This window comes from Macaca nemestrina, chromosome 12, assembly GCF_043159975.1.
Source record: "Macaca nemestrina isolate mMacNem1 chromosome 12, mMacNem.hap1, whole genome shotgun sequence".
Lineage (NCBI taxonomy): Eukaryota > Metazoa > Chordata > Mammalia > Primates > Cercopithecidae > Macaca > Macaca nemestrina.
In genome coordinates this window covers 95058110-95083269 of record NC_092136.1, presented here as the reverse complement: position 1 = coordinate 95083269, position 25160 = coordinate 95058110, and the positions used below count along the sequence as shown (strand labels likewise).

Here is a 25160-nt window from a genome sequence, read left to right as displayed (position 1 = left end):
GGCACATATAAACCTATACCCACACATGACTGACCAAAAATTTTCTTTGCACATTTTTCCTTTCTCTTAGTCTTTTTCTATATTTCGTTAAGCAAAGGAAGGTTAATATGCCTATTTTTTTCCTGTTAGGCTTTTAGCAATTATTTTCCATGACTTTTGTTCTTATAATAGGTTAGACAGTTTATTATTCAAAGGTAAAAATTGTGTTTCTATGCATTAATGTGATTGAACAACAAAAACAGAGTGCAATATGTTCAAAAAATACTCAACTGAACGTTTCCCCGTCATATCACTGCAAAAGTGTCCTTTTCAACAGAGCCATAAAGAAATTTTTTTCAAATTTCTTTATTGCACAGGCTTTTTTCAGTTTTACCTTACTGGGATTGAACAATGTTCCTTTCATAATGCCAAAGCATTCCCTTCCCCAGAAAAATCTCCTTGGACAACTGGTTTAAAAAAGTTATCAAGTCATAGGGGAGGAATAAGCGGCCAAAAAGTCACATTTTTGCATTGGTTTACGTTGCTTGCTTGATTAGACTATCTTCAGAGAGCACAACATTATGTGTTTATAGCTTTAATTTGTATTATGTCAACGAACCAGTGAAGTGCCTAAAGAGATGCTTACAACTATCCAGTAGGACACAACTGCACTGCTTTTTAAACACTTTTTGGTTAGTTAAGGGTGACTTGAATTGTACACATACATGCTAATTTTTGAAAACATATCCATTTTTCACAGTAAATAATATAGATACAATTTTCTGTTAGTTCCAGCAAAGATTTCATTTTAGACTTTGTGATATAAGATTTAACTTTTCTTTTGTGAAAGAATCGTGAACTAGTGTTTCATTAAATCATTTTCCTCTTCCATTTATCATCCTCTTCTGGTACAATATATTGGGTTGCTTTCTTTTAGATTTTGTTCCAGATAGGAAAACAAATATGACTGTACACTTATTAACATAAAGTAGTTCTGCATTTTTGGATTCCAGGATCCTGTTTGAAATCTTCCATGTGAGGAAAAAATTACTAATATTTTTGAAGACAGGGTGGTTTAAAGAGATTATTCAGAGAACTTGTGCCATCTCTCTTCTGTTTTATTGCATATGCCATATGTTTTATTCAATATTACATTATGTAGATATGTAATACAAAGAAAATATTTAGGAGAATGGCAAAACACAAATGGCAACATAAATGTCCATTTGACTTCCCTAACTTTACAACTTTCAAGTTGAGGATGTCTTTTATTCTTGAATTTGTTTTTTTACCAGATGCTTTCAATTAATAGCCCTATATTTTTGTGCAGGTGAACTGTATAACAGGATAAAAAATGATTTGTATGTATTGAAAGGAGGAGAAATTCTCACAGAACACCATATGAGCTTTAGACCAAAAGGGGAAACAAGGTTTAAGTAACTAAAATGGCCACTTAGTTTTTGTTTATTTTTTTCCCTGGAAATGTAAGTAGTTGGAGTCTAGGCTATGGAAATATTAGTGCCTTTAATAGATCTCTTTTCCTTGCAAAGTTTCTTTTTAGCTCAGCATTGATCTATTTCATCAATAGTCAGGAAAATAAGTTGACTTGGAACTATAAACAAAAACAAAACATTTATGAACCTCAGTGAACCAGCCTAGAAAAATTGACATCTGCAGGTGCTAAAGCACCTACTAATACGCAGCATGCACAGCATTTCAGGTTGTGAATACCATTTTACAACGAGTTTGCTGTTAATTCTCTTTATCCAATGCAAACTTGAAATTCCGATGCGGTTTTCCAGGGTGGTATTTTTTCAGAGTATTGAATTTACTATTTAGTAATTTATAGTATAGCTTTTTATATTAAAATGTAATATTTTTAAAAGAGATGTCTGGTTCAATTGGTATAATGATGTGATTATGCAATATGCTGATCTACACCTTGCACTCACATTGTGCCAAACTTAAATGTGCAAGTGTACGTGAGAAAAGCACATGTGAATGTGAATTCTTTAATTCTTTGCTTATTATGTTAAAATTAGTCTTAATAGTCCACTGATGTGTATGCTTGAATAATGTCTATTTACTTTGGAATTTCAAGATTTCCAGCTTCAATGGTAATTTGTAATTTCTCAGATCACCTCAAGAAATATTGAGATACTCCCCCATCTGAAAATAATCTGTTCTTTAACCCACCTGACTATGGGAGTAGCCAGGCTGGTGCCTCACTGGCTTCTTCAGATGAGGCTTCCTCAGGTGGATGCATGACCATTAGGGGAAAAGAGGCTTTTGAGACAGCTTATTACCTCCTTCACCTTTTTGAACTAAGTACATTGTCTCAGTCCCAGTATGAATTTGTCCCATTTGGGGTATTTTTAAAATAAAAGATGGCTAACATGGAATCTGGGGCATAGCCTTGGCCTTTAATTATGGTTGTAAGCCCAAATAATGGCAGAGAAACACAGGGCTGTTTTTACAACAGAAAACTCAATATAAGTTTTATGTAGGAATCCTATAAAATTTGAACCAGGTCTCCTATTTAATTATTATAATGTCTCCTAAAGATTTTAAATGCTCCTAAATGCTAATTATTATTCCAGAGCGACTTTTTCCTTTTCCTCCTTATAAAGTTATTTTAAAATCCAAAATCTTAGTTTTCTGTGCCACAGCAAAATAAAACGATCAACAAACAAAGATCTGTACTTAAAATAGTTCACCATTTTTAGTGGAGGGAGGGTACATGCCTATTTGATGGTAAGATTCTTTTGAACTCTAAGGACAATTCCTTATGGAAAAAATAAATTACAGCGCATGTTATAAAAATGATTTGCACTCTGTTAGCAAAATAAGGTGTTTTAGGTTGTATTTTAAAGACAATTCTAAATCATTTCTCTGGAAAACAAGACCTTAAATTCTTCTCTTTAATAGGACTGCTTTTATGCAAAGAGATAGTCTTACATGGAGTAAACAGTATATAACAATAATGTTATGTAAATAGTATGTCACATTTGCTTAGTAGTACAATTCCACAGCAAACTGAAAGTTGTGGCTCCTCTGCTCAGATTGAATTTTAAGTTACCTAATATGTGTAATCAGAATCTATTCTAGGTAGCTGTCAACATAAACTGTGTTTCCCTATTATATCCCTCTGGAGACTGAGAATCAAATTAAATAGTCTTTCTTCAAAACAGTACTGTAACATGAATGTATTTATCTCAGTCAACAGAACTTATATGCCCACTGTATGTGGAGCTTATTTCAATGCTAATTTGGCTTGGTTAACAGACCTAGAATCTGCCCAGGTGAGACCTAGAACTTAAAAATAGCTGGGGTGAAATGGATAATAGAGGTAGAGGTATATGTCAAGGCAGAGCCCTATGAGGAAGGAAAAGTTTTCAAAGAATACAAGGAACATAGTGCTGAGAGCGTGGCTGCCCTCAGCATCGTACACCTAATCTAGAGAAAATATTTCCCATGTGGGAGCTCCTATCTGCATTCAGTTCACCCTTTCCTGCCTGCTTCTTCTTCCTCCAAGTGCCTCAACCTCTACATGCTTACTCCCCTCCCCTTCCCTCAGCCCATCCTGGTCTAAGCAGCTTTCACAATCCAAACCAAACATCACCAGCCACCTGCTGATAAGTCACCAGCATTTACTTTCCTGAGTTACTTTTTCTGCATTCATTGAGACTATGGATTCATCCCAACTCCTTCTAAATCCCTCAACCATCCAGCTATACTTTGGCTAACCTTTGCCCTAGACACTCTACCAGATGTTATGCAGTATCAGTGTAAATTTTGTCACCCTATTCTGTTCTACCCTTTTCCCAGCTGCCGAAATATCTTGCTCTCCTCTACCTCATCCCCAAAGAGCCTATAAATTCAGAGTATCCAACCTTTTCATGGATTCACTCACTGTTGTTCAGTAATACAACTTCCATATTTTAAATAAATCATAAAAGATATTTGCCTTCTATCAAAGTAGGAATCTTTATATTTATACATGATACAGAAATTGAACTATTTCTATCGTTCAGAATTTAGCATATAGCAGGATTTTAAAGTGATTGAATTGCCATCCTAACTTGGATTTGCATTAGGTTATGAATACTGTTGTTAGTCCAAGCTATTTGAATGTAAAGTTAAAATTCTCCAGCAATCCAGAATGACTTGTAACCCTTCAGTGGAATGGGAAATTTCTGGCATGCAAATAGGGTGGTGTTCCAGACATTTGTTTTATTGGTGGTGTTTGGGCCTTGAAACACATTTCTAATGGAAGGACATACGGCAAAGGGTATTTAGATGGTCCCATGGGATCACAGAAGCCCATTTGATTTATAATATAATAAAATAACACAAAATTGGGTACATAAGGGTTTAACCAGGCTTTCCTGGGTTAGACTAAGCCTCTAACAGCTCTGTTGCTATCCTATTCTTATGGGAGGAAAAAAATGTTCTATGGGATGAAAAGAAAATGCATTGACTTTGTAGTCTTTATTCTCCTAGCTGCACTTAGGGTATATCCAGAAGGAAGAGGAAATGCAAAGAGGAAGATGTAATAGTTCTTCTTCTCCAGCTAGGTGCACTTGAGGTTGTTCATAAATGTAAAATTATGTCAGGTTTCTAACATGGGACACTGCACACGGTTGTCTGACCTGATGAACCATCCCATTTGCAAGTATAGATTATTATTATTTCTTGTGGTATTTGGATGTTTTCCATCTCATTTATGAACAACTCAACCTGATAGTAGATTCCAATAAATGCCTTTCAGGGCTCAGGAATGAATTGATGTCCTAGTTAAGAAATGAGACTTAATAATGGAGACTGAGGCGGTTTGTATTAAATTATATGCCATGAAGTGTTCATTTTAGCTTTAAACTAATTATGACTGTACCACCATGAAGTACAGAATGAAAAAATATATTTATATATATATATTTTATATATATATATATATGGGGGGAACAGAGAATGAATATCTGATTCTTTTGAATGCTTGTGGAAATCTTTGAAATAGTGCAGGGCATACCACAAAATAGCCTTTAGAACAAATACCCAATTTTACAGTTCATAGGACAACATCAAACATTAGTAAGTCTAAATATGATGAATAGAATTTTTGTTATGTAAATTTTGCTAGAACAGTCTATTTTCTTGCACCCCTCAAGTTAACCTCTTAAAAAAATGAATGTATAATTTCTACCGAAAGAGTATCAGAGAGAATCTCTCTGGTCTATAGTGTTAAAATATTGTTCACAAATCCTGATTAGTTAAGGGCATACATTATGAAACTTACAGAATAAAACTTATTGTACATCTCTTTCTTAAATTCATATCTTTACACATTTTCACCCGGCTCCCCAAGTCTGATAAGGAAGGATTAAAAGGTAGAAAAAAGGAAATGTATTAGTTGGGTGGCCAAGAAGCTTCCTTTGTAATGTTGAGAGACTTCCGCTTTCTGAATTTCACTGGTTCTCTAAGGTAAAAGAGTTAAATGGTACCCTTGTTCACCAAGGAAAGTGATCCAAACTCTATATCTAGTGCAGATATTTCCTTTGCATTATTTAGTCTTCTCTGGAGAGAAAATACAGTTTCCCCTTCCTCTTTCTCTTCACATTTACTCTTTTCAATCCAAAATAAGAGACACAGAAAGCAAATCACAGCCAGTTTGGCATCTTCTCAGTGCTACTAGTATAGGCACATACACATACACAGTCTGAGCAAGGTAATAAAGAACCCTGTCAGGTCCACTTGGAACATGGCCTTGCTACTTGGATTAGCTCCTTTAAGCCTGAAAATAACTTTCCTGGTCATGGAAGAACTGGATGCATCTTTTAACTTATGAAATAGAAGTTGAACTTGAAAACTCTCTTTAAAAAATCCTGGTTTTGCAGGACAGCTACATAATGAATGTATATATTAAGACTTTGTAGCTGAATTGCACATAAAATCAGATTGCCAACTTCTTGACTTAACGTTAGACATTTATCCTTAAGTTGTGAGCGATATATGTAGCATGCTGTGAAACGTCTATTATAGTTCTTTAATTCATCAGTATTAATACAGAATTATCTTTTGCGTTTCTTGGTACTTTTTATTCAGTGTAATCAGAAGCTGTGATGTTTTGCCTTTGTAGTCCTGTGCTTTGTTACTGTAATTTTTTTTTTTTTTTACGAAGCACGTGACTGGACTAATGTAAGGCAGATGACGTGATCTTTAAGACTGCTATATATATCAGTCTCTTACTCTATAAGGTTTTAAATTAGAATAAGCTTTTATCAAATAGATAATTGATGCAATTTAAGATTCACACAAGTTTCAGGGTCAAATGGCGGTCTTATAGTTTCAATTCTGAAGATAGCAAACTTAATAAACAGCCACTTTAAACTTGTTCTGGCAAACCAGACCCTGCTGTAGATATAGTCTAAGGTAGTTAACCATATAAGCCTTTTCAACTCTTAATGCCCTCCACATGAGTCAGCAGTTAAGAAGGTTCTAGAACCCATGAAAGCTTTTGTATGTATTACTAGGTTTTGTTTTTCTTATGTTGCTGATTTTACAGTTCTGACTAAAGCTGACCTAAATGGATCAGTTTATGTGTAATATTCTAGTGCTTTAATGCCTCTTTTTTTTTTTTTGGAGGGATGGGTAATATTATTTGGACAGATGCAGAAGGAACTGTTAGTGAGTCAAGACAAACACATTTGAAATAAAGGAACTGTGTATTAACATGTTAACAATTCATAACTGCACTTTTTATGACATTTTGAAAATCTATTTATAGGTACAGAACAATGGGTTTTGTTAAACTGTATCACATTTATACTTGCAGAAATTTATTTCATTGTTATTAGTAGGAATTTTATTGGTTCAATAAAATTGGCAAAACTGAACACCAATCATTTGCCTACTTTGTTTATATTGGAGTAGCATTCTCACTTGGTTTATTTCTGCTTGATTATTGAGACATGTATTCTTAAAGATATCACAAATATAGGAGTCATGGCCGGGCGCGGTGGCTCAAGCCTGTAATCCCAGCACTTTGGGAGGCCGAGGTGGGTGGATCACGAGGTCAGGAGATCGAGACCATCCTGGCTAACACGTGAAACCCTGTCTCTACTAAAAAAATACAAAAATTAGCCGGGAGCGGTGGCGGGCGCCTGTAGTACCAGCTACTCGGTAGGCTGAGGCAGGAGAATGGCGTGAACCCGGGAGGTGGAGCTTGCAGTGAGCTGAGATCCGGCCACTGCACTCCAGCCTGGGGGACAGAGCGAGACTCCGTCTCAAAAAAAAAAAAAAAAAAAAAAAAAAAAAAAAATATAGGAGTCATTATTTTCACTATTTTTTTCCTAACCCAGTTTCCTGGTGATATTTCTTAGCACTCAATATTCTATTTGTGGAATATTGCAATAGTGTAAGTTGTGCAAAATGTATAGTCATTGTTACCTTTTAAAATAATTGTGATCTTAGCAAGAGACAAATTAACTTTATTATTGTCTCTTGTTAACCAAAGCCATAATTAGAATGAGGAAAGGGGCATCGGACATAAGGTTGGGGCCTGGATTTAAAAACCCAGTTTTTTTCATATTCTACTAGCTTTGCAGCCTTGAAAGTAAATTAATCTCTATGATCTTTGATTTCTGCATTACATTCTATCAGGAGTAATACCTTCTTGAGATGGTTGTTTAAGAATTAGGTGATGTGTACTAATGTATTTGAAATACACAGCACCATAATGAATTTGAATGGATAAACAAGCCCAGAGAATACTGTTACCCTTTGATATAAAGTAGAAAAAAATTAATGGAGAGAGGAAGATGATATATGTGTAATTTGAAGTGGTGATAAGACTTCTAAGTAGGCATGTAAAATCGGCTTTTGGAAAGCTATAAGGGATGTGCAGTCGTTTGTGCAAGTTTTCTAAGGAAGGACTTGACTTTTCATTTATCTTAATTCACATGTTACGTAAAAATTCATACCAAAGGCAAGATCTCTTCCTTTGTGCCGTGTGTCTAGCTGTAATGGGAGATGAGTAGAAACCAGCTGCTTGTTGATTAGAGTCTATCTTTTGGCTCGGGGTGGTGGCTTATGCCTGTAATCCTAGCACTTTGAGAGGCCGAGGCAGGAGGATCTGCACCTAGGAGTTCAAGACCAGCCTGGGCAACACAGTGAGACCCTGTCTCCCAAAAAAACAAAAGTCTTTTTTTCAATAATATGCAACCCCAGGGGGAGACAAAGGACAGGGTCTATCAGGTCAAACTCAGCTAACAACTCAGTCTTTCTATAAGTTCTCCCCCAATTCAAAATCAGGCTTTTGACACTAGTTTCGCCATGAATTTATTAACAACTTTGAGCCATTTTTTAAAGTAAAATAATACTTCATGTTTATGTGTGTACTTTGTCCTTTCACGTACACAATTTCATTTAATCCTCACACCTTTGTGAAGAACAAATCCTCACAATAATTTTGCAGTGACGGTTTCTTCCTTTTATAGATGAGGAAATTAAGTCATAGAAAGCTTTATTTGCATAAGAGTTGGTACAGTTTTTAGAACTGACACAGTGGAGATTCGAATTCCAGTCTTTCTGACATTTTTTTTCTACTGAACTTCACTACCTTAATTCAGCTTAAGTTTCTTGTTGAATGATACAAATGACCATGCTATCTGCCTGACATCTTACTGAAAAGCAAATGGATGATCCATGCTCCAGACAAGGTTAGATAACTTTCCTTTCTGGCTTACTTGCAACAATTTTAATTTTAAAAAATAGATTTTTTTCCCCTCCAGTCCTAAACGGGTTTTTGATTCAAAAGATGGTCCCTGAGGGGAAGGTTCACAGACCAAGAGATAAAAATCAGCACCTGTGAATTTAAAGGCTAAAAATTCTAAGAGAACAATGGACCTGATCCTAAAGAAGACTCAGGAACTTAAAACTGTGTTGCATTTCTATTTTAGGAACATTCTACTGTATGGCAAGAATTAGGAATTCAAGTCATGGTTTTTAATGCATGTAACTTTCTAATATGGGCTTCCCTTGCTGTGGACTTAGAACATCTCAGAACATGTCTCTTCTCCCATAATCTCACATACTTGACATGTTTCAAAACACAAATGAGCCCAAAACCTTCCCATAAAACTCTTTAAAAGGAATTTGAGGCAAGAAATTTTTTTTTCTTTTTTTTAGATGCAGAATCACTCTGTCGCCCAGACTGGAGTGGAGTAGCCCAATCTCGGCTCACCATGACCTCCACCTCGCGGGTTCAAGTAATTCTCCCACCTCAGCCTCCCAAGTAGCTGGGACTATAGGCACTGCCACCACGCCCAGCTAATTTTTGTATTTTTAGTAGAGACAGGGTTTCGCCATGTTGGCCAGGCTGGTCTCGAACTTCTGACCCCAGGCGATTCACTCACCTTGGCCTCCCAAAGTGCTGGGATTACAGGCGTAAGCCACCGCACCCAGCCTTGGCAAGAATTCTTAATACTCCTTCCTACACAGGCATGCTCCTAAAATAAACATGAACAAATCCGTCATCTTCACATCAAGATGAAATTCAGGAAAACTCTCCTGGTTACAGCACTTTTCAGCACACATTGACTCTACTAGCTAAGAGGCATGTGGTGCACACCTCTTCTACACCCCTTCACAGTCACCTTGCCCATCTCGAACTTCAGCGCTGGTGTGGTGGCAACCAATTCTCTGCAAACTTTTGCCCAATTTTCACTGATACTTCTCTCGTGGTCCTGGACTGCTTGCTTCTGGCCTCCTGCCTCGGGGCTTCCCTGAGGGCTTTTGGTAGAATGCCAGAGGGTACTGCCTTTCCACTAAGTACGAACAACCAAAAGTGCAAGAAGTTAACTCGGGTTAACCTTTAACTGGGCTTCCTTTCATTCCCCAAGCCACAGTTTTGAAATGTAGAGGACTTGGTGGGATCGAGCACCAGTTCAACTCTATCAGTTGTCCCTCCTTTCCTATTTCACTCCACCTGTCCTTCACTCCTACCCGCCTCTTTCAACCCAGTGGCAAGTAAACCTTGGTCTCAGGCTTTATTTCCAGGGGGAAGCCAGGCTAAGACAAGGCAGCACACACAGCGTAGGGGTTTAGAAAGTAGTTCCTAAAATAAATTCAAATCTCAACTCCAGTAATGCTAATTATCTGCCTTTGAACAAGTTACTTAATCTTGTGGTTCTTCAGTTTCCTCATCTGTAAAATGCAGAGAAAAGCAATAAGAAGGAAGGCATAACTCTTGTCCTTAAGAAGAGGCAAGCTCAGGGAGCAAAACTGTAACAGAGGCATTGGCTGGGCATTAAACAATATAGAAAATAAGAAGATAATGGCTTTGTAAACGGGGTCATAAAAAAGCCATCATTTATCAAGGACCTTGTAAATGTTAGAAACTTTTAATACAGTATTTTTATTATAACCATCCTGGAGGTGGATATTATCCCCATCTTAGAGAGTTAAGAAAAATAGGCTTAGCAAAATTAAGCACCATGTCTAAGTCTAACAGTAAGTGAATGATAAAACTGTTCTCAGATTTGTCGGAATTTACTTGCTATTTTTTACCTCTCTTTGCAACATAAAGAGGAAACAAGCACACTTTTGTTTGGGGTTATCAGTGAAGGAGTTTTTAAGCACAAGGCCATATTTAAGCAGACACTGTGTGAGTGTTAAGATTTGGATTTGCAGAGACTGAGGAACATCATGTTGAAGGTAAGAGAGACAGAGGAAACAAAAATCCAGAGTGTGGTGTTCAGGCCATATGTGTGGTACTTCACGTACAAGATGAATTTGGAAAGTATAGTTTGGTCAAACAGTGCAGTGACTAAAGGTTACAGGCTAAGCTATTTGTATTTCTTCACTTAGAAAAGGAAGTGAAAGCCAGATTGAGGCAGATTTTAAAAGGAGCCATTTTCAATGAGTTTTTAGCACAATGATTTGTCCCACTTTGAAACAACAGCATCTCCTTGGCAATCAGAGACTGTCTAGAATTTCAGGGCAGCATAAAAACAGGATATTCAAGGTAACCATAAGGCATTCTTTGAGTATGTAGGAATTTTCTGAATATCTTGAATAATTTCCTGAATACATTACACATCCCCCTTGATGTACATCATTGATAAAGTATAAGATACTCAAAGCAAACTGTTGACATGCAAGGCCTTACCTTCCCAGGTATGTGCACACAAACTCTTTTGATACCTGGGAGCAATATAATAACCTTCAGAATTTGATGCCTTGTAACCTGTTAGGTAAACAGGTAAAGCTTGGGTAATGGATGTTGCTGATTGTTTACATAACTGGCCCCAGTGGATGTAGCTGATTGTTTGCATAAATCCATACTCACACATTTTGGAATGTGACTTTACAAGTTCTTCCATCAAGAGGTAAAGTCTATTTCTCCACTCTTGAATCTGGGCTCATCCTGTGACTTGAATTGGCCAATAGAATGCAGCAGAAGTGACATTGTATATGCTGCAGACCTAGGCTTTAAGAGACTGCATGCTTCTCTCTTTCTGGATCCTGCCATGCCTGGGCTAGTCTGCTGGAGAATGAGCCACCTGGAGCAAGCTCAGTTGTCCCAGATGCTCTGGCTAAGGCTCAACACACGTGAAAAAACCCATCCAAGAACAGTAAAGTCAACTAGCTTACCTAGAACTGAATGCAAACTCATGGAGGTACCCCATCAAACCCAGTTAGACCAGCAGAATCACCCAGTCAATCCACTGACTCATGAGCAAAATTTGATATTGACTGTTGTGCACCATTGAGGTTTTCTGGTTGTATGTTACAAAGTACAGCATTGTTGTAGCAATAGATAACTGACAGAATGTAAATGCTGGAGGTGGCCAGTGCTTTATCCATAGAGAATCTAGATTGGAAAATTTCTTCTTTATATCACAGTCTATTAAGGATAGCCTTGGATAGTCTTGGGGATTTTTACTTATATCACTAAACCAGAGTCACTATAGTCGGTAACTTAATAATCAGTCCTTTGCTCATCTCTGCCCTCAGAATGTTCACCTTTGTGGAGTTGTGTGCACTTGAAAGTGTGGCATATGGGTTATGTAATATTTTTTGAAATTACACTCTTACCTATAATTGGCAGTGAGAATGCTTGTCTAGTATTTTAGATATTTCTTGAATGCATGTATCCCATGTGACATACAATATTCCATCAAAATAAGATCTAGTAGAATTTCTTAAAAATGAAACAGCCTATGGTAGATTACATTCTAAGCTGTGATTATCAGACCTCTATCTGAGCATCAAAATCTAAAGGAAATCTTGTTAAAAATAGACATTCCTGGAAACCACCGTGACTTGCTGTATCAGAATGGGAGGTGAGGGGCTCATAAAATGTCCCGTTTTACAAGATCCCCACACAATGTTTATTCATTCAGCACCACACCAGTCTGCTTTTGGAAACCATATGTCTTTTGGGAGCAGGCTCTCTCTTTGACAACATTATTCACAGAGTTATACAGCCTTAAATCCACCTTGACTGCCTACACGCCCTGTGTTCCATATATAACTGGGAAACTGACAGAGTTTCATGACGTTATTAAAGGAGCAAATCAAATAGAATTCAGAAGACGCGACATCAAAGATGGGTTTCCCAAGGCGAAAACAACTCCCCATTACAAACCTGTTAGAAACTGCTTTTGAAATGGAAGTTACCGAAATGGAATTTCTCAAACGGCAAAAAACACCCTTAATACTCTTGATACACATTTCTGAATTGCTTTTCAGAAAGATTGTGCCAATTTACACCAATGTGCATGAAATGCCCCTCCCCATGGTCAAGAGCACTTCAGATAAATTGCATCTCCTTCATGAATTTAGACAGTGCTGGCCGTGGTGAGATGCGAGAGAAATACTCTGTGAATGGACCAACGACTCAGTGAGGGGCAAGGCCCAGACAGCCATGGGACTTCTGAGCAAGAGAGGAGGACCCTTCTTACCCCTTGATTGAAGTGGAGATTCTGGGTAGTGTTCAAGAGAAGTGTGGCTGTCCAACCTGGCCAGGGCGCAGCAGCACTTACATCTCCAGTTGTGGCCCAGAGTTGGGTGATGCCTCTTGTAGAGTAATCTCTGACAGAAGCAGCTCGTCTAGGCTGAGGCCAGAAGCTATCCCTGGGGAGGGCCCCCAGATGGGGTACACGGAATGACTGAGAGAGCAAGAGGTAAAAAGGAGTGGGGCCAAGTTAGGAGTTTCAAAAGACCTTTACTCTAACTTCAGGCATCAGTCATATCAGCAAAGGAGCCAAGTTAGTCCTTATGCCCTTGCATTCAGCTTCCTGGTGCTGTTATGATGCCTCTAACTGCTCAGGACTGGGCCCACCCAGCTTTTCCAAAAGGAACATGCCCTTTCTTGTCTGAAAATGGTAGATTCTAACTGACTTCTTCCATCGAGTGAGCATCTTCTCTCTCTAAAACAGGATTCTGTAAATAGAACTACTCAGTGCTGGCCGTCACCCCAAAAGGATTCATTCCAGAGGTGGCAATGTGTTCCCAAAGTGAAATGATGGCACATTAAGGATTTGCAAAAGTGGTGATCCCAAATCCATTTTGTGAACTTTACTTCAACCCCACTCCTGGCTATGAAAGAGTAGAGGTTGAAGAGGCAAAAATAGAGGGTTTGTTTTAGAAAGGGCTATGCTTTGAGTTCCATCTCCCTTCAAAGAGTTCATTCTGAGGCATTTGTACAAATCTTGTGGAGTTTAAGGAACAATATAGACTGGCATTCAATTCCAATCTAAAAGAAAGCATTCTTTTTTTTAGATTGCTTTATAAAAAAAAAAAAGATAGGCATGCAAACCCATATAGGCATGCAAACCTAAGAGAGAGGACAGCCACAAGAACAATTGCCCTTCCAGTATTTGGCACGGCAAGGATATATGAGCTCTCTGTAGGTCAAGAGAAGACCTTGGAAGGTAATCAGGCTGGAGCTGTCTTGAAGGAATACTGTCCAAGAGGGCAGCTTGCCAGAGTGAGGTGCCTCCCAACACAAAGGCCAGAGACTGGGGGATCATACAAGCTCAGCCAGAGAGTGCATTGCGGAAGTCAGCCTACTGTATGGTCTGGGCTACAACGCCTTTAAAGCTAACACAAAGGATGTTGGCTTTTTTTTTTTTTTTTTAGATGGAGTCTTGTTCTGTCACTATGTTGACACCATATTAACCACGTTGATTCAGGCTGGAGGGCAGTGGTGCAATCTCAGCTCACTGCAACCTCCGTCTCCTGCATTCAAACAATTCTCCTGCCTCAGCCTCCCGAGTAGGTGGGACTACAGGTGCACACCACCATGCCCAGCTAATTTTGGTATTTTTAGCAGAGACGGGGTTTCACCATGTTGGCCACGCTGGAATCAAACTCCTGACCTCAAGTGATCTGCCCATCTCAGCCTCCCAAAGTGCTGGGATTACAGGCATGAGCCACCACGCCCAGCTGGATGTTGGCTTCTATTGTAAGAGCAATGGAGGCTGTCAGAGAATTTTGCATTGTGTGTATGTGTGTGTGTGTCTGTGTGTGTGTGTATGTGTGTGTGTTGGTGGGGGGGTTGTTATGATGGTGAAATGATCAGATTTGCATTTCAAGGATGCTCTGGCTGGAGCATAAATAATGGAGGGGAACAAGAACAGAAGCAGGAAGACTCATTAATAAGCTAGTCAGGTGAAAAGAGCAGGCAGTGAAGACTACAGCATGAACTGCAGAGATGGGGAGCGGTAGGTGGATTCGAGCAATAGATAAAAATCAACAAGTCTAAGTGATTGGCTTGCGGGGAGGGTAAACAATAAGGACGCATCAGGATGACTTCTTGGTTTCCATCTTGCCCATACTGGTGCCTGATGGAGCCATTTACTCAGAGAACACGGGGAAGGGGCCAAGTTCTAGGAAAAAAATCATGTGCATTGCCTTGCTAACTTGGGAATCTGAGCTGCCTTTGAGATATACAAAGATGTCAGGTAGACTAATTGAAGCTTTATACCTGGGCGAGCATTTAGGAAAAAGCGAGAGATAAAGGTAACCTAAGAGCCTTGAGGAACTCCAACGCTTAAAGGCCAGGAAGAGGAGAAGGCACTAGAGGGGATGAAGGAGAGAGAAGAGGAACTGTCAGAGTTGCAGGAAAAAAGGCCATGTGCCAGCCACACCGGTCCTCAATGCTGGCTACAACAGGAAATAAAATGGATGTGACCCCTGCCATACGGCGCTCAAAGGGGAGTGAGAAGGTGGATAGTAAGCAAGAAAACCACAAAATTATAAAACTACAAATTGTAGTCAGCGTTATAAAGGGAAACCGAATAAAAGTGAATTGTGGGCTAGGCGCAGTGGCTCATGCCTGTAATCCCAGCACTTTGGGAGGCCGAGGTGAGCAGATCACCTGAGGTCAGGAGTTTGAGACCAGCCTGACCAACATGGTGAAACCCCATCTCTACTAAAAACACAAAAATTAGCCGGGCGTGGTGATGCACGCCTGTAATCCAAGCTACTCGGGAGGCTGAGGCAGGAGAATCTCTGGAACCTGGGAGGCGGAGGTTGCAGTGAGCCAAGATTGCGCCACCGTACTCCAGCCTGGGTGACAGAACAAGACTCCATCTTAAAAAAGAAAAAAAAAAGTGAATTGTGTGGTAGGAAAGAGCTCATCGTGGATCTGCATTAGGATGCTTATGGGCGGCAACTGTCCCCAGGGAAGTGTTTGGAGAAGGGAAATTGTCTGGCACCTGCTGTCTGCTTTCCCACTGTAGCCCAGTTCTTTTCTCCCCAGTTACTTCCCAGGAGGTCCCAGGGACCTAAAGACTAAGTGTCCTTGAGCAGTGAGTGTCTCTGAAAAGAAGGGAGTTAGGACCTTCAGAATGGACCCAGGACAAAAAAGCCCAGCTGACCATTAATGGGTTGGAAAGATGCTATCACAGGGCCTGGTCCCATTGGAAGATGTTTGGGCTTTTCTCCAAGGCCTGGTGACCTCCACCACCTGATCTGAGACTGCCCCTATAACAGCAAAGCCCTTGATCAAAGCAAAATGACCCAGAGAGTTTCAGGTATCGCACAGCTCTGCCAAGCAGATTTCAAAGAAATGCGAACTGAGGTTATCATGGGGATTTTGTGCTAAAGGAACCAGGGTATCAGGTGGCCATGCCTTCTCAGGACCTGAGCCTTGGGGATACCGCACAAGTTCCCTATCCAGGCTTTCTGAAATACACTCCAGCCTAAGGGCATATTTATTCACCCAAGGTCCGTGTCAGATTCCTTTATTAGGTTCTTTTATTTCTCTAAAAATAAACAGTGCAGTGTAATTCATATACAATCCCATTTAACAAGGCAAATGGAAAGAGCTGTTTTAAAGCAGCAGCCACAGGCATTGTGAGAAAGCACAAAGTCAAGGTGCGGGGCTCTGGAGTCAGACACACCCTGGCTCAACTTCCAGCTCTGCCCCCTACTAGTTCAGTGATGTTGAGATGGAGTCTTGCTTTGTCGCCCAGGCAGGAGTACAGTGGCACGATCCCGGCTCACTGCAACCTCTCCCGAATTCAAGCGATTCTCGTGCCTCAGCCTCCCAAGTAGCTGGGATTACAGGCGCCCACCACCACATCTGGCTAATTTTTGTATTTTCAGTAGAGACAGGGTTTCGCCATGTTGTCCAGGCTGGTCTCGAACTCCTGACCTCGAGTGATCCGCCAGCTTCTGCCTCCCAAAGTGCTGGGATTACAGGCGTGGGCCACCACACCCAGAAAATTACATAACTTTTTAATGCCTTCCTTCTTCATCTTTATGGGGATCATAGATTTATATGAATGAATTAATGACACGGAGTTTAAAGCCTTTCCCGGTCTAGCCTGAACTCACCTTTCCAGACTCAGCCTATGATTTTACTCCCTTCCCCCAAGCCACATGAGAGTCCCAGGCTGTAGCCACACTGACGTCTCTGCTACTCCTTCGAGCCATCACCTTCTCTCTTACCGACCACGCTTCCCACTGCCTGGGTTCCTTCACGCCACCCTTGTCAACTGAAATCCCACTCATCTTTCAGAGTGCAAAGTAAATGTCACCTCCTCTTTGAAGCATCCGCTGCCTCATCCAAGCAGTCAGCTGCACCTTGCTCTCTATGCCCGTATACTTCCTCTACATCTTCTCGATGATAGTAATAAACACTCAAAGTATGCACTAAGCTTAAGTACTTTAACTATTTTAACTCACTAAATCCCCACAGGAACCATATAACATAGATTTTTATCACTCACCCCATTTTTAGGATGCAAAACATAATGCACAGAGAAGTTAAGTAACTTGCCCAAGGCCACACAGCCCACAGCAGAGCCAGGGAACAAGCTAAGCCCTGTGATGACAGAGCTGGTGCTTCTAACCACAGTGCTACACTGTGTACTCCTTATTCCTTATCCACAGGGTGCGAAGTTCACTTCCCCCATCAGGTGGGAGAGCCAGGGATTGCATTTTCTTCATTTCTGCATCTTCAGATCATAGCACAGTACCTGGCACATAAGTTCTTGCAACTTTCTTCCTCTCACACACCAAAACTAAACTATTGAAGGAAAACCACTAATTCAGTAACATTTACCCATGTGTTCTGGTCTCCTCTTCTTTTTGGCCATAATTTCTGATTAAAAAATACTGCTCTGTAGTCCTGGCCAAGGGGCCTCATATAGTCTCTTTGAAGTTGATGAATAACAATGAACTTCTTCCAGTTCCTTCAATTAAAAAAGGAGAAGCCATTTTTTCCCATGAAGAAGTTTGAGGCCTAAGGGTAAAATAGAGACATGGATCTGTCGTGACACCTTGTTTTCCCATTGAAATGAAGAGAATCTGTTTATAAAGAAAAAAAAAAAAGAGTAAAAACAGAATTCAAAAGGCAACCGGGCTTCCAGAAGGGCCCTCCCTGGCCCAGCAGCTCCTGGAGGCAGTTGTGGAATCTAGAGTTGGAGGAAGTCTTGAAAAGAGAGCTCTTTGAAGGCACAGCTGGCTATAAACCAGTCCCGGAGCCCCAGCCCAGCTCAGCATATCTCAGCCAGAACATAGCTAGGCAGGCCAAGGAATCATAAGAAGGGGAGGATATTTTTAAAATCTTTGGCGTTAGCAAAACTGAAGGTTGCCTGACCAGTGCTTGTCTCTTTCTTTTTCCCAGCTCAGTGTCTAATTTGTGTATTTCCAGGATTCTGAACCTTTCCCCAGCAGATCAGGTCTGGGTGCAAATGGTCCCTAAGTCACCCATGTTCCTTAGGCTTTATCCCTCCTTAGAAACAAAAGGTAGAGCTTTGCCAAGATGAAATGGCATTCCATTCAAAGCTCCAAGTCTGGCTCAGTTCAATATGCTCATGAGGAGGACTTTGAAAGTGCTATGGATAATTTTCTAATAAGGCACAACTACCCAGCAGGACTGAGGCCAAAAAAAGAACCATCTTTCAAATGTAAGTTCTTATCAGCTCTGAAAAAAAAAAAAAACAGATGTTATTTAAGCTAAAGTTTAAATTTGGGCTAAAGCCTCAGACTTGAAAAATGCTTGCAACCAGAATTGGGAGGTGACAGAGGTGAATGAAGGATAGGTGGGGGTGGGGGAAGCACTGGTTTGTGATTTTACTTCCAGTCTGCGGTCACTGAGTTCATGAGTGTGTACACTCTTGGACCTGTCAGTAAGAAAGTATATATTGAGCATGGATGTTATAGCAAAGCTCAATATAGCATTTGGAATCGTATGAGACAGGGTTGTTGCCCTTGAGTACTTCACCATCTCACTAAGGAGAGAGAAAACAAAAATGAGCAAAGATCTTTTTTGAGGACTTGGCATATGGTAGGGGCCTCTCAAAGTCACTTCCTGTATTCCCTTTCGGGTGTTGGAGAGAAAAATGATGTGACCACTAAAGATGTCCCTGGGACAGAGAGGAGCCAAAATTGACCATGGAAAGGGAAAGATCACTGTGGACTTGAGTGGCCTGTGAGACTGGCATGGTAAGAAGACAGCTATGGGTAAGGGAGGCCATCCATGATGAGCTGGTGGAGGAGAGATGGGAGGGCCCATGGTGGAGAGTGGTGAGAGTGAAGGGCAGAAAGCCCAATCAGGGACCTCCAATTCCAGGCCAAGTGGTTTGGTTGAGCCCAGGTTTCAGATTGGAAGCCAGACTCTCTGATGGCTATGGATCTGTGAGTGTGAGAGTGTGTGCGTGTGTGTGTGTGCGTGTTTCTTTTTTGCTTTTATTGAGTTGATTATTTATGTTTAAAGTCCGAATTGGAATGTCTGGGGTCAGGGAACATGTGCTCTTCAGTTTTTAATTTAGCTTCAGGCCCCACTTACCCAATTAGTCACTTAATTTGTATGTGTATGTTACCTACCTGTAAAAATTTGAGCTTGAGTCCCCAGTCCTTAGGTAACAGAGAACTAATGGATATTTTTGGAATGATGGAAATGGTATTTCATGATTAACAGGGTTGCCAGATAAAATACAGAATGCACAGTTAAATTTGAATTTCAGATAAATAACAAATAATTTTTAATATAAGTATGTCCCATACAATAAAAATTATTCATTTTTAAAATTCAAATGTAACAATGTAACTGAGTATCTTGGCTTTTTGTTTTTGCTTTTTGCTAAATCTGGTAATCGGGCTCATGTGGCATATATAAAATTAATGGGAAGAGAGAGAAATGAGATTAAATGAGGAGGTTGTACAATAGTCTCAGAAAGACATGGATAATCCATTCCTTTAACGGGATGGATGACTGGATTGGAGGTGAGAGACATTCACAAAAAAGAACGAGCAGAGCATGCAGCTTGATTAAAGATGGGGAACAAAAGAAGAGAAGTAACCCCAGGGTTACAGAAACACAATTCACACTACAGCACTGCCACTTAATTACACAAGATACTCCCAGCCTTGGTTTCCCTGTTACCACTTCTACTGTGTCATGAGGAGTAATGAAGATGCCTTATAAATGCTGCACAAATGTCAGTTGTTGTAATAAATGCCCCAGCCCCATTCTTTTCCACATACGCTATTACTAAAGCCATGTCTCTTCCATGCTGTCCTTGTCTAATTATTTTGAACACAAAGGTAAAATGCCCCTTTGTTCCATTTCCCTATTGTCCCACACAGCTCAAACTTGTACAGTTCCCTGTTCTCCACATGGGCACTTGCAAACACTCAGAGCTTCCTGTCCTTGGCAAATTCACTGACCTTTCCTCTGTTTTTTTTCAGCAAGCCATTGGTAAAAATGTGTATTAGGACAGAGTTGGGGACACAATAAGCCAGAAACTCTGACCCTCCAGGTGGCCATTAGTCCATGCATAAACACCCTCTGGGTCCTAATGCACTATACCTGGACTTTGTTTCTCTGTGCCCACACATCAGACAGAGACCCCCCGTGCCGATAACATGAGGCGATGGACCCCGATACTGACCTACCCCTGCTACTTTCTAGCTCGGTGTCTTGCGGCACATGGTGTAACTTTTCCTGTAAGATAGTTTGTTATTTACTGTCCTTTTATTTCAATTGCTTTTTCCTTTCTTCAATGTCAATTGTATGACTAATTCTTACACTAAAAGTGCCTAAACCTTTTCTTTCTGGATTACAAATGATGGATGCATAAAATGCTCCCTCTGACCTGGCTTTCTTCAAGTCACCTTGCCCCTGCCCTCAGGGAGCTGAGCTTCTCATCTGTCTCCGGAACTCCTGCCAGAATGCTTCACCTTTCCTTGGCCTCTGTTGCCACCTGCAGGAGCATTTGGAGGAGGGTTCCCGGACCCTGGATGCCAGAGAGGGAAGCAATAGGCGGGTGAAATCTTGGGGTTCACCAGACAAAATCTCCTCACCTCTCTTGAGCTCAGGCTCCAATATTATGTATTTATTTATGTTTATTTATTTGAGGCAGAGTCTCACTATGCTGGCCAGACTGGCCTCTAACTCTTGAGCGCAAGCGATCACTGCCGCCCACCCGCCCACCGCCCCCACCTTAGCTTCCTGAGTAGCTGGGATTATCAGCGCGCACAATCATACCCGGCAAAGCTCCAATATTTAATCAGTTGAGTGACTTTGGGCAAATCATTCCTCTTAGCCTATTTCCTCATCTCTAAAAGAGTATTTGAAATCCATAAATTTGCTTTGATAGTGATTGTAAATGGGTCATTCATGTATGTATTCATGAAGCAAACAGCACGTTGGATAAAAATATATGAAAACATAAGAACCTTTTTGAGAGAAAAATCACAATCTTACGGGGGCACCAGTCAAACCCACAGGAAATTGTCAGTTTGTCTTGATAGACCTATGAACAAAGTGTCACATGGTCTAAGTCATGCCTCTTGTCGGGTGCAAGCAGGGAAAGCTTCACAACAGAGGTGACATATTAATTGGACTTGGAAAACCACATAGGAGTTCACCAGGGCTTGGAAGAACACACAGGAGTTCATAAGGCAGAGAGGAGGGGAAAGGACTTTCCAGAAAGGGGAGCAATAAGCCAAAATGTTTTCACCTGCAGACAGTTCCCAAAGAGTGACTGAACTCTTGTATCCTGCAGCAAGCAGGCTTTATAAGACAGCAACGTAACGAGAGAGGAATGTTGCCAATGTCAAGGGAAGGAGTGGAGAGGCCTGGCCCTCGCAGGAGTCTAGTAGGGGGATGAAGAAGAGGAGTTACCAGGCTGCGAAAAGAACATTGAACCAGGATGGGGAGGTCTGCTTCATGACCCAGGCTCTTCCAACCACTCACTATGGGACCTTGGCTAAGTTAACCACCCTCTCTATGCTTCGGTTTCCTCATGTGCAAGTGAAGATAATAATCCCCACCTCGCTGTGTTGTTGCCAGATAACACATGCAAAATCATTAACAGAGTGCCTGCCGCAGATGTGCTCAAATAGGTCAGCCAGTGGTGTTACTATTAGATATGCAGCTTCAGGGACTTATTTTGTCTCACCAAACCTACTTTCCTCGTCAATAAACTGAGAACAAGAGTGTCTGCCTTGAATGCATCAGAAACTGAAGATACAATCAAGTAATACAAGCTGCACAGAATGAGATAATGAAGCCTACACTTTAAAAATATACAAGGCGTCTACTAAACAGAAGGCAGTTTCACTTTCATTACCGTATTTAACTTTTTCTGACAACAACCTTATGAGGTAGGATTATAATGATGTTTGTTTTACATGTGATGAAAGTTGGGTTCCTTCATTTAATAGATGGTCTTTGAGCAGGTTCTGTGAACAAGACAAGACCATGGGAACTGTAGTTGAGAAGAGGAAACAGACTGCATGTACACGTTGGGGGAACCGGATCTCAGGGCTTCGCCCGGCTCTGTCTCTACTGACTCTCTAATGATCTCTCCAAGCTCGTGGCTTTCAGTCCCATGCCTGTATCATGGCAACCCATATTTCTATCTCCAGCCCAGCCCTCTCCAGACCTGCGTGTCTGCCCAATCAACTTCTCCACTTGTTTTTCTAATAAACACCTCAAGCCTAAAATATATAACATTAAGCTCTCTTTCCCCTCTACCCCAACATCTTCCAATCTCAGCCAGCAGCACCTCTGTTTTTCCAGCTACTTGGAGTCATCCCTGATTCCTGTCTTTTTCTCATACCCCCACAAACAATCAGAAAAAAAATCTTATATATATTTGAGACAGCGTCTTGGTGTCTTGCACTGTCACCCCGGCTGGAGTGTAATGGTGCAATCTTGGCTCACTGCAACCTCTGCCTCTTGGGTTCACACAATTCTTTTGCCTCAGCCTCCTGAGTAGCTGGGATTACGGGTGCACACCACCACACCCGGCTAATTTTTTTTGTATTTTCAGTAGAGACAGGGTTTCACTATGTTGGCCAGACTGGTCTCGAACTCCTGACCTCATGATTCGCCTGCCTCGGCCTCCCAAAGTGCTGGGATTACAGGCGTGAGCCATCGCGCCCGGCCTTTTATCCTGCTTTCAAAAAACAAATCCAGAGTCTGAGTGCTTCTCTCTACCTCCAGCGCCACTCCATGGCCCGAGCTCTCTTTCACCTGGTTCACACCTGGATCGCGGCCTCCAGTTTGCGCAGTGACCCCTACAGTCTATTCTCCAAACTGCAGCTGGCGTGGTCATGGTGAAAAGTAATGTCCATCTGCTGCTCAAAAACCCACGAATGGCACCCCCATTTCTTTCCCATTAAGGCCAAAGTCTAAAACATTTACAGAGTCTTATACGATCAGTTCCTATCTGCTTTCCTTATACTGGAGGCTGTGAAGCTCCTTAATATATAAACAGTTCTCAGGAGAAGGAATAAAAGGACAGCCACCTCGTCAGCAGAGCCAGTTCACACTCTGCTAGAGACAAGACGAGCTGGGACCTTCTCCCCTAACCCTTACTGCATATGCGAGAGAAGCCAGACCTGCTGGATCGACTGGAAATACCCAGTGCCTGAGACCGGGAGGAAAGAGAAGCCATGGGGAGGAAAAGACTGTAAACCTGGAAGACGACGAAGTCCCACCTCACCAGTTAGGCAGGGAGGAGAGAGAGGCCTAGGGCGCTCAGGAACTTGGAATAAGATTGCCCTCTGCGGGTGAAACTGTGAAATATCTCACAGTGGAGGAGCGCGGAGACTGTTCGCACAGCAGCCCAGCGAAAACGTCACCCGACTGGAGGTACGAACGCTTTGCAGACTGGGGGCGCCCAAGCGCATCCCAGACGCGAGGGCAAAGGTCCAGGAGGGCTGTGGGGCTCTCGGAAGTATCCGATCACCTTGAGAGGAGTCCGCCGGGTGTCCGAGCCTGATGTCACTGCACCTTCGATTCCTCCGACGCCCCTGCCCTTACTTCCCAGTCTTCCGGCAACTTCTCCCCTTTGGCCTCCCGTAGGCCTTGCCCCCAGGGAGGGGACGCGCTCCACAGGTGGATTCGCACGTGTGGACCCTCGGCAGCACTTTCTCGTGCAAATTAACAAGTGACCCTCAGGGTGGAAGCACCGCCCAGCCTTTCCTGGGGAGGTCACCAGGGTAAGGCCGTTCAAGGTCTGCAGGCGCCCGGCGTTGCCGGGATCCTCCCCGCGCGCTGGTCTGGGGAGGCCAGGAGAGGGCGAACCCGTCCCCGACAAGCGGCCCTTCCGGGGGTGGGCTCTGACCTCACCGAGTGGTCAGCGGGTCCGGGAGCTCCAAAGGGTAGGGCAGAATTGGGTAGATGAGGGTGCATTTTTCTGGGAGGAGTCTAAGGCGTCGCTGACTCTGAAAGGCCCGCATTCGGAGAAAGGGGAAGAGCCCCCTCCCGGGAGGAAGGACGAGAGGCTGGCCAGCGGGAAGGAGCCCTGGCCGTCCCTCCAGGCCTAGGTTTACCTCTTTGATCTCACCCTCCCAGTGGCGGCGAGTGCCACCAAAGATGTGAGAGGCCAGCGGGTATCGGGAGAGAGCTGAGAGTCCGCGCCGGCGGGACCCCAGATTGGAGCCGCCGTCGTCCGACGGGCAGACCCTGCTGTAATAGCTCCCGGCAGGCCACGGGAGGCAGGTGGGGCCCGCCGTGAGTCCTAGTGAAAAACACCTTCCTCTTGATTCTCTCAAAGGAGCCCGAGCCCTGGGAAGGGACACCAAGGCACTCCCGGGACTCCGGAGAAGGACAACAGCCCCAACACAGAGTACTCGGCCATCCAACCGCCCTTACCCAAGCGGAGAATCTCTCTCCACCTCCGCCCTGCCGGGACTCAAAGTTGTTTGTCAGAGGAGCCGCCAGGTTTCCTTGTAGCTGGGCACGATATGCACTGTGCGCGCGGGCGCGCGCGCGCACACACACACACTCACACACACACACACAAGTATATATATTTTTCCAGTTGCCACTGCAGGACTGCCAGCTTTCGGAAATAAGCATCTGCTCCCTCTCCCGGGACTGGGCGTGGGGTTACCGAGAGGAGAGGAAGAGACCTTGCGTTTGCGCTGGGCCTGCTCGGTGCCAGGCCATCCCAGGCTTCTGTCTATCCTGGTTTCTGGTCTGTGCGTTGTGGGTAGCAGCATTGGCGTGTTGCGCCGGAGGGAGCAGGCTGAGCGAGGCTCCAGAAGGTGCGCAATAGCCGGAGAGGAAAGGGCGATGCTGTCACCTGGCCCCCTCCCTGAGACTCCATCCAGCCCAGAAAAAGGAGCTGCTTTCTCCCCCACCTACCCCAGGAGAAAATAAACGGTCGCTGGTATTTTCCTGCGTCTTTTAATTTTGACAGAAC

At 42.4% G+C, this 25160-nt stretch overlaps 1 long non-coding RNA gene across 1 annotated transcript; it reads right to left on the bottom strand.

Moving 5' to 3' along the window:
- Positions 1-792: 792 nt before the first annotated feature.
- LOC139357571 (uncharacterized) lies at positions 793-23780 on the bottom strand. Its single transcript, XR_011611005.1, has 2 exons — positions 23700-23780; positions 793-17802 (listed from the first exon to the last, which is right to left on the bottom strand). It is a non-coding gene; the product is annotated as an uncharacterized lncRNA (long non-coding RNA).
- Positions 23781-25160: the final 1380 nt, after the last annotated feature.